General features: G+C 44.0%; 1 pseudogene; it reads right to left on the reverse strand.

Moving 5' to 3' along the window:
- Nucleotides 1-5,244, reverse strand: LOC120837013 (annotated as a pseudogene).
- Between the last annotated feature and the right edge of the window lie 4,907 nt (nt 5,245-10,151).

The following is a 10,151-nucleotide window of genomic DNA, read 5'->3' on the forward strand; positions in this document are numbered from 1 at the left end:
TCACACCATTGTTTCTCCCGTCACATCGATGGCCGCACCGGTCATGAAGCTGCTCTTGGGACTGCACATGAACACTATCGTCTCGGATATTTCTTCGGGCCTCGCCATGCGCTTCAGTGCCGCTGACTGGGCAGCTCCGGTCACGAATCCTGCAGGAAAGCTGTCGTAGAATGGTGTGTCGGTGGGACCCGGCAGAATGGTGTTGACACGAATGCCCATGTTGGCCACTTCGAGTGCTACTGCCTTGGTGAGGGACACCACGCCGCCCTTGGATGCTGAATAGGAAGAAAGTAGCGGAGCTCCAGTTTTGGAGAGGATGCTCGCGATGTTGACGATGGCGCCCTCCGTGACACTGTTGGCCAGCATGTGTCTCACCGACGCTCTGTTTATCAGGAACGTTCCCTGCGAGGAAAGAAAGTCAAATGAGTGCCCACTTAGCAGAAACGGGTACGCAGAAGAAGGACGCGGTCCCGTCGGCATCCCCATGAAAATCCGTGGGACATTGGAAGTTCCCACCGATGTTCTGTAGGGCAATATTCTTTGTCAGGAAATGAGACCGCAGTTTGCGGTACGGGGTGCATAACGGTTGGCTGACACTCTAACATTCATATAAAGTAGTTGCGTGAACAAAACAAGGACCATCAATGCGTAAAACTTTAACACCCGGCGCCTCTCGAGGCGTGAAAATAATGAAGACTGTAACACAACTGAACGCCTCCTGGATCTTGCTCTGTGTCGGTACGTCTTCTTTTGCGATGCTTGATACTCTAAGACGTCCAGAAAATCTTCTGCCTGGTAACTTTTTCTTAGCTATAGCACAAGAGAAACACGAAAGACCTATATAAAGCTATGTGCAGCACATGTTTTATCGGTTTGCTTGGACTCACCTTCAGGTTTGTGATCACATCGTCAAATTCACCGTCGTTCGTTTGGTCAATCGGCGCTAGCCTTCCTAAATGCCTGCACAGTTCACCACAACGCTTATTTTTCTGCCCGGAAACGACGACTCGATCTCTTTGAAGAGGTTGTTGACAGCGGTCGAGTTTGAAATGTCAACGTATATGGTTCGGTGTTCACCCTTGTAGGAGGCTATGAAAAGGACGACATAAGAATGACACATAACCATCATCATTATCAGAATGCACGGTCCCAATCTTGTGTTGGCTAAAAAGCCGCTTGTTACCGGAACTAATTAAAGTCAACACCTGTTTTAAGCGCATATTTATGCGGGGACCACTGGAATGTGCGCTTATTATAGATGTTGATTTATGCTGCTGAGGCTGGTGTGTACTGAAAAATTTGACGGGCTCATAACGAAGGTTTCGTCTTTCGGAGTTTCTCGTAACATTCGAAAGGTGTACTTCAAAATTAATATTTTCTAGAAAAAAAAATCCGCGTTAATCAATGTTTATTTATAATAATTTTTAAAATGCTTAAATCAAAATTTAGTTTCATTTTGTGCGAAATTTTTAGAGTTACGTGAATTTCGGAGGGTGTTTTTCGGAGGCTATTTTGTGTAAAAAACGATACGCGTTTATCGAAGTTTATTTATAATAAATTCTCAATTTTGTTAAATTCAAACTTTAGTTTTGTTTTGTGTGCAATAGTTTAAATTTAGTATAAAAACAAATATATCGTGAAACAAACCTGCCTTATATTCATAAAAACTCACCTCTATCAAATTTCATTTCATTTCATTTCATTTATTATACCCTTAAAGCGCCCGTAGGGCTTTACATAAGGGGGGGGCAAGTACAACATTATTCAAAACACAAACATAAAAGAAATAGAACAAGAAAACAGGTGCTACGGTTGCTATGCGTATAAGTAAGTATTAAGAGAATCTCTGAAAGCAGAGGATTCTTGGATGATTACAATATTATCAGGAAGAGAGTTCCATTCGTATGAAGCCAACTGTAATGGTGAAAATTTAAAGAGGTTTGTTCGTGGAGTGACCAAATGGAGTTTTTGCGAATTGTCAGTACGCGCGGAAATATGCGGTGCAGCCCGGCAATACAGTTCTCTCTTCGATGGGCAGTGGTAATACAAAGTATGTAATGATGCAAGTCTTGAGATTTTCCTTCTGTCTGCAAGAGGTGGTAGCCCAAGTTTTTCCTTTAGTGAGCTGATGCTTGTACGCGTGTAGTTTTTAAGGATGAAGCGTGTGGCTCTGTTTTGCACTAATTCGAGTTTTTGTGTCAAAAAAAGTTGATGTGGATTCCATATTATCGAAGCGTATTCGAGTTGAGATCTAATCAGGGTAGTATATGCTACAAGCTTTGTTTCCCAGTTCGCCATGTGAAGATTTCGTCTTAGAAAACCAAGGCTTTGATTTGCTTTTGCACTTATATGATTGATGTGGGCTTCCCAAGATATGTTTGATGTGAAATAAACCCCAAGATATTTATATGTATGCACATGTTCAAGAACTCCATCGAAGAGAGTGTAGTTAAAGTCAGCTGGACTTCGCTTAGTACTAAAATTTAGAAATTTTGTTTTTGAAATATTTATGTTCATTTGCCACTTTAGACACCATGTTTCAATTTTAATTAAGTCGTTCTGAAGTTCAATACAATCGTGAACGCTAGATATTTTTCTATAAATCACAAAATCATCGGCATACAAACGGATGGTAGACTGGATAGTTTTGGACAAGTCGTTTATGTATAAACGGAAAAGTAATGGGCCCAGCACGGTTCCCTGTGGTACTCCTGACCTTACTTTCCCTTGACATGAAGATTCGCATTCATAGCATACACTTTGCGAGCGGTCGACGAGAAAGTTCGATATCCACTGTATAACAGATGGTTCTATTTGCAAAGCGCGTAATTTAAGAAGAAGTCGTTGATGTGGTACCTTGTCAAATGCTTTTTGAAAGTCGATAAAAATTGCATGGGTTTCAGTTTTAGAGTGAAGGTTTTGATGGAGGTCTGTGACAAATTCAAAAAGCTGGGTTTCACAAGAATGATACCGCCGGAAACCGTGCTGATTTACAAAGCTATGACCACAGGGAATGATATTTGATGAATGATAAATGATATTTTTTCAGTTGAATTGGGCATTCGTGGCCCTGATTGGTAATACTAACTTTCCCACAACAAGAATTGCAAACAAGTGTTGCCTTATTTACGTCGTTTTTGTTAAAATAACTGAAATCCAGGACGTAGTGTCTGGAAAGCTCGTTTTCCTCCCATCCCATTCCAACGCTCCACTCTGCCGCTGCGCGGGCTAGAGTGGTGAGACAGAACCCTTAGCTAACCCCCTCCATACTGTGGTCATAGCTTTCATTGTTTTTAAAACACATCCCCCTCTTTCGTTAAGTAGTCCGAACTGAAAATTAGAACAGTGACCCAAAAATACAATACCCCTTTGTCCTGAACAAAACTTCACGATATAAACCGTGAGCCCCCTTCGGACAAAAACCCGAGATTTTAAAGGAAACCTCAGAGGCCTCTTCACTGTACCACTGACCCTCTGCTCTGACCAAGCATATTTGTATAATTCCGTAATTTTCCCCACTTCCTGGCGTCTAAAAATCCGAATTGACGCACATTTTACAGGCGAATGTTTTCCTCATTTTATCGAATTTATCTGAAAGCACGGATCCTTACTCATAAACGTGTCGTTGACACGAGGCGCTTCGAGCAGGCGCACTTTGTTCCCGGCGCAGGCGTTTGGCAGCTGGCCGACTCGGCCAACTTTTCGAGCTTCCACTGTGCTAGGCCACGACTCGCAACGAATGATAAAAAATCTGAGTAAGCTTAGGTAAGAGTGCTATTCTGCATTATTACATCAACGAACAACTTCAGCAATACACAGCGAAAAAGATATTTGGGCTCCTAAGAAGCAGAAGGTTTAAGCTAAAAAGGAATCATCGGTTAGCGGCGTCCAAATCCAACAGATGACGCTAGAGTCATAACGCAGACCTGCGTGTTATGTCCGGGAATAAGATAATATTAAGGGACCACATGCCGGTACGATGCTCATCAAGATCGATACAGACTGTGACGCGAATTAAACCCATCATAATCCCTGGCTTCTGCTTGATGGGCCGTCATTGAAGCGATTGGGCACAAGTATCCGAATGCTTGTCGTGCTATTGATTATCGCTAGCCAAAATCAAATGCTCACGCAATGCTTGGGTCCAGTCTACGAGCAGCATTCCAATATCGTCGCTGGGAGAAACTGCGACCTCCATAATACAGCATCGAGTTTTGCGAAGGAGAGATTGAAAGAAAACGTTCGCTTTGGTTCTTGAAATTACACCGCAACAGAGAGGTTTGTCGGTCAATGGCGTCGCGTGCAAGTGTACTTCGGTCCTCTAGTGCCAATGAGCTTTGTAAAGTGAAAAAAAAAATGAAAACAACAAAAACATTTTAATTTAATGTAGTCTGCGCTGTAAATGGGCATTTTAGACCTAGCAATGTGACTGCCATCCTGAGATCTTTGACGTGCATAACGCAGTGTGGATTACGGAACCTAACGCCGGTACGATGCTCATCCAGCTCGAGACGGCCTGCGACAGGAATTGAACCCATCATAGTTTCTGGCTTTTGCAATGCGTGCTTTTGGTCCATGTGCTAATAGTAATCCGACAGACCTTGCAGCATCTGTATGGTTTTATCGGAGCCCGCTGTGTTCCTGTCTGCCACAACGATGGTGGCTCCCTCCCTAGCGAGTACCATACTGACGCTCCTGCCGATTCCACTCGCGCTCCCGGTAACGATGGCCAGGCGGCCATTGAGTCCCAAAGAGCTGCAGTCCGTCAGCTCGTTTTCAGTGCCAGGGTTGTCCTGATTGACATCTTTTTGGCAGAGCACAGCTCCTGAAAACGTGCGTTATAATGAGCGTGAGAATATATGCAATGAGTTCGAGCTTGACCCTTTTTGAGTCCACCTTAGATATGTAGTTTAAGGTAGTGAACATTGGCAAGTCAATTCGTGAATGAAGTTTGGAGATAATATAACGTTTCACATTAGACTTTTTTTAATCTAAAAAAATCCCAATTTGGACGGCGCTGGCAAGCGTAGGTTCTTCACCTACTATTTACAAGATAAGTGCCATAATGATAAAAATAATATAGGACATACAGGCGAGGTTTTGAACTCCAAACATCTTGAACGCCGTGTGATCCACAGCGTGTTGTCAAGATGTTGGTTGGCGTCATGATTATTTTGCTGGGAGACACAGGATAGCAACAAACTCATCGTCGATACCTACGTTTTCAATCTTACCTTTTGTCATTATTTTATTACTGTTTATTTCTCCCAGTGACTAGTAGTTTCGTCTTGAAGGTCCATAATTTAAATGTTACGAGGTAATTGCGCCTACATTTTTACGAAAGTGACGAACAAAGTTTGACATGTACAAAGTCAATTAAATGTGATGGGGTGATGGGCGATATCTCTTACGATAAATCGTCAAAGACAAAACCATTTTTTTTTAATTTTTTGTGAAGAGTTTCAAACTGGCGTCAGTAGCACGATGCGCTTTGCGGGATAAGCGTGCGCCGAGTGCTTGACGCGGGTTCGTGAACATGTAGTGTCTACCCTGATAACGTTTTGCTGGCAAACTTCAGCTGTGTTTCTGAACGACACGCTAGCAGACCGCGATGTGGGGCAGGTACTGCAGATGCCGTCTGATGCAAAAGACACGTACGCTGCGGCCGTTCACATAGTCTGTCACGTGACTAGACCATGGGTGCGCCAGTTCTAAACCGCGGAGTCAATGTAACCAACATCACCAAGAAGACAAGATTTGCACATGACGTCGTTGTTAGTGGATCCCCAACCCTCCACAAGCGGAAAATACTTGAGGAGCGTTACCACAAAGTGGCGGAAGTGTCCGTCGGGGCGTCGCATGTACCCTTAAGCCTTGCTTACACAACTGTGAACGCACAGGCACGCGCAATCAAAGCACTGCGGAAGCCAGTGAGTTAGCGCTGATTGCGGAGCTTCTAGTCTCAGCTTAAGGGTGTACGAAATATAGAAATGCGCGTCTCGAAGCCAGGAGTGCGGGCTAGCTCGCAGAGCATGTAGTGCCACGTTGGTTGGGAGAAGCTCCTCGACACTACTGCGCGGAGACGCCACGATTGGACGTGTCTTCCGATTTGCGGCGGCTCTCGCCAAGTTTCGGCGTGTTTGCAGCTTGGGGTGATTCGGATTTGCACTAAAAGTAACGTTTGGAGGTGAAAGGCCGCACGCCTTGCCTTCTAGGTGATATTGATGTAGCTCGTTGAAGCTGAGGTTCTAGTTTTGTTACATGTACGAAGAAAGATTCCACGACAGCCGTTCATTAGTACTCGTCCATACGGAATCATCAATCATCAGAAAGTTTTGGAATTAAGCAGAGTTGCTTCTTAGAAACACGTTTCAAGTCTGCCCTCTCATCTTGCTGAACATCTTTGATCTTTTTCAGGATGTATACGTGAGAAGAACGAGTACGGGCTGTTGGCCAATATTTTTGCGATAGATAGCTTGCCCCGAACAACTTCTAGTAGAACAACTCTCAAAAAGAAAGCTGGTTGCAAGACCACTTGTTAGATGACAACTTATGGTTCAGCACAATATGTTCTAGGGCACTCTGTTGACAAGACATTCAGCTGAAATGAAGAATGAATGAATGAATGGACGATGGATAAGGGGAAAGCGAATGTTTTCCTTGAGAAGGAGAGGACCAGTATACTTTTTGACTCTGTCATTAGTCCAATGTTTTTAAGGGAAATCATAAATTTGAATAGTAAAGAGCTTTTCACGTTTTACATTGATTTTTTACTGCCGTAGGTTTTATTTTGGATGCTATTTATAGTCAGTAATGGCCCTGGATGGATATTTGAATAAATGCGGCTGAACCCTTTGAATCGGATGGCGATCTGCGCCACCTAGCCAGTAGTTTTTTTCTTATAATTTATTTAACATAGATTTAGACATCTAGATATTCATTCTTAAAAGCTAGATACGATACGTTCCACGGAGGCGCCTTTATGCAACCGGGCGCCCAGACCTTCCGCCCTATGGGTCGCCGGAAGGGAATAAGAAAATATTCATCCTTCCCTCGACCTTTGCTACCAATCAGATCATCTCTTCTTGGTTATCTCGTCCTTCCCCATGTCTTTTTTTTTTTTTTTACTATCCTTAGATCCTAGTGCGTTTGCGAAACTAGTCGCCTCCTCAGCTACTAGAGGGTGAACCCCCTTACAGTAAAGTATCAAGTGCTCAGACGTCTCCTCCTCGTTGCCACAAGCTGCACACACCGTATCTACTTCCGGATACCTAGCTATATATGTCTTAGTTCGCAACACTCCCGTACTCGCCTCGAACAACAAGGCGCTCCTCCTATAATTATCGAAGATGGGCTCTTTAGTAATGTCCTTCTTAAACGATCTGTTCCTTTTCAAGGCCGATTTAGTCTGCATGCCTGCTTCTGATATTTTCCTATCAGCTCCTTTAGCTGTCTTTTTGCAATAACGAGCGCCGTCTAGCGGTTTTCATGAAAACTACAAACGAAAGGCACCCCCCCACGCACACACACATGCACACAAACAAAAAGCAAAGAACAAAAAAAAAAAAAAAAAAAGAAGAAAAATGCCATCAACAAGCAAACAATTATACCGTAAATAATCCCCCACCTTGCCTCAGCGTCTCTTCCGAGAGCGCCCTGACCTCTAGGTCACTGGTCTCAAACTCATTTGAGCGTGTTGGCCAGATAGCCCATACTGGAAAGGCCGAGGGCCAGCGTTAGGTGAAGAAGATCGGGGAAGGGGGACGGCAGTGTTTCAATTCATTTTAAAGAGAAGAGACCTCGTGCTCTAGGCTTTTTTTAAAACTCAGTTTTGCTAGTGAAATTTGTCGATTTGATTTGTTTATAGGACTATTTCGGGCCCTGATCTGATGTGATAACAATAATTAAAATGACACCGCCCCGCCAACGTGCTGGTTTTTCGATAGAACAAGAGAGCAAGTACTACACTGTCGCTCCCGTTTGCTCAATTCACTCAGGAATTAAACAAGCTCAACGTGCCTCTAAAAGCAATCAGCCAAAGTGGCAGTTCTTGCTTTCCTGCCGATTTCTGTTACGACACCTATACCTGTCTCTTAATGGCGATATTTGTTTCAAGGCGAGAATCTTGGGCTCGGAGCTTTATCTTCGGCAGTTGCTCCTGCTGATCGGGAGTCCGCGTAGCCGAGATTAATTCTGCAACGAATAGCTCGCGCTTGCAACCTAGCAGCAGAATTGTTGATTATAAAAAGCTGGGACGCAAAACATAAAGCGAAACAAAGCGTAAATGAACACAGAGAAGTAAAATCTACGTGAGTACGCTAAAAGAGCGAAGCTATGTTTTAAGCGAAAGTGGATTGACGAGATGAGATCACGATGGCACATGCCATTTCTAGCGCTCGAGACAGAGGAACCGGGACTCGTAGCCGGACTCGCACCGGTTGCCTGCGGGCCGCGTCCCAGCGAGTCGCGGGACGCAGGCGACCCGCGGGCCGCGTCGCGTGTTCGAAACCCCTGCTCTAGGTCATCGGCGCAATCCCCCTCCTCTTCCTCCCCTGTCTTTGTACATGTACGACGAAACCGTCCGATCCGACGTGCGAACTGCCGCAATGACCTTCGGGGGCGAGGGTTTTCGTAGCACCGGAGAGCGTAAAAAACTCTCGCCTCCGACCGTCATAATAGGGAGTTTTCGTAGATCGTTTTCGCCGTCCCGCAAGGCCCTCCGCAACCCGCTACGATAGCGGGAACTCCACAGTCAAGGCTATCGGCGCGCAGGCGCAGTAGCAACTTCTTCGTTGCGGAACGCTTAGCGGAGGGGGCAGCGCGGTCTACGAAAACTCCCTATTGCCTGATCGGGCGTCAGATCGGACGGTTTCGTCGTACATGTGTTTCGCGCTTTACTGCTTCTAATAAAACGTTATAATAAATATTTGTAACATAATTCGTAAATCATCAGTTTTTGTTTAATTATCGGTACCTTTTTTATCCCTAGCCACCACGTCGTGTTCTTTCCTCTTCGGCATTACTCAAGCCACGCATTTGCTCATAAGTTATAACGGCGCGCTTTTATAATTAGATATCAAATAAATTTACAGCCATTTTTACCATCTTGTATAATACGATTATGTGAGGCATTTACTTAGTAGACATTTCTGATTTCAACAGTATTTTCTCAAAACGTTTTCCCCGACGTCTTATCACCCCCCCCCCCCCCTTAAAAAAAAAAAAAAAAAAAAAAAAAAAAAAAAAAAACGACGAAGTTTTGAGTGCCGAGAAAGTCTCCGAAGATGCGCTCCCTCCTTCGTAGATTTCTTAAAAGCTAAGGGAAATATTGCTTGCTTACCCACACCGTTATATCTTCAGCACTGTTCGTCGGCTATCCAGGTCGAACCGCAAAATTCACCCGATGAACAGTCGCGATAAATTTCTTTCGGTGACTGACTTTAAACTTAGTCCATAGGAAGCGAACATGAAACGTGCAACGTTCTTTTTTCTCGTTTGATTTGAACAACATATTTAGGAGCAAATAAAGGGTATCAATACACAACGATCCTCGAAGGCCGTTGAACAAGAAAAGCTATCACTCTGCTGATGATTCGCCGGGATGCCGATGATGCTGGGCAATATAGACAGATATAAGTCAGCCGCGCAGCACCGGCACACTAGAGATAAACACGATAAATACGATCGCAACACGACTCTAACTAAAGTTGGCTGCTTAGGTGCCACTTATACCATGGCGTAGATGACTTTCGTTAATGGCGGCAACGAACTGGAAGCGAGAGTGGCTGCATGCTCAGAGGGTCTCTGGAAAAGGTTCATTCAGCGTTCAGGCACTCCCGAAGTGTTTCACTAATTGGGGTTGTGTACCCTGATAGGTAGGTCAAACATTTTGAGAAATTTAAGAGGCGTAGATTCTTCAAATGTCATGGCCCATCATCTCACATAGTGTCTATAGCGCCAAGAAACATTAGGTGTGTTCGATTCGCCTAAAGTCTCTGAACTAGATAAGAGAAAAACAAAACAAATCAAAAACAATTACAATTACACGATAAAAAAATCAGTAAAATTATAAATACATAATAACTCTATTACTCCTTACACCTAAAAATTAGGTTGTACTTAACTTAAATGACTTCAATATAGAGAAAGGA

The sequence above is a fragment of the Ixodes scapularis genome, unplaced genomic scaffold, assembly GCF_016920785.2.
Source record: "Ixodes scapularis isolate PalLabHiFi unplaced genomic scaffold, ASM1692078v2 ptg001087l_1___fragment_2___debris__unscaffolded, whole genome shotgun sequence".
Taxonomy (NCBI): domain Eukaryota; kingdom Metazoa; phylum Arthropoda; class Arachnida; order Ixodida; family Ixodidae; genus Ixodes; species Ixodes scapularis.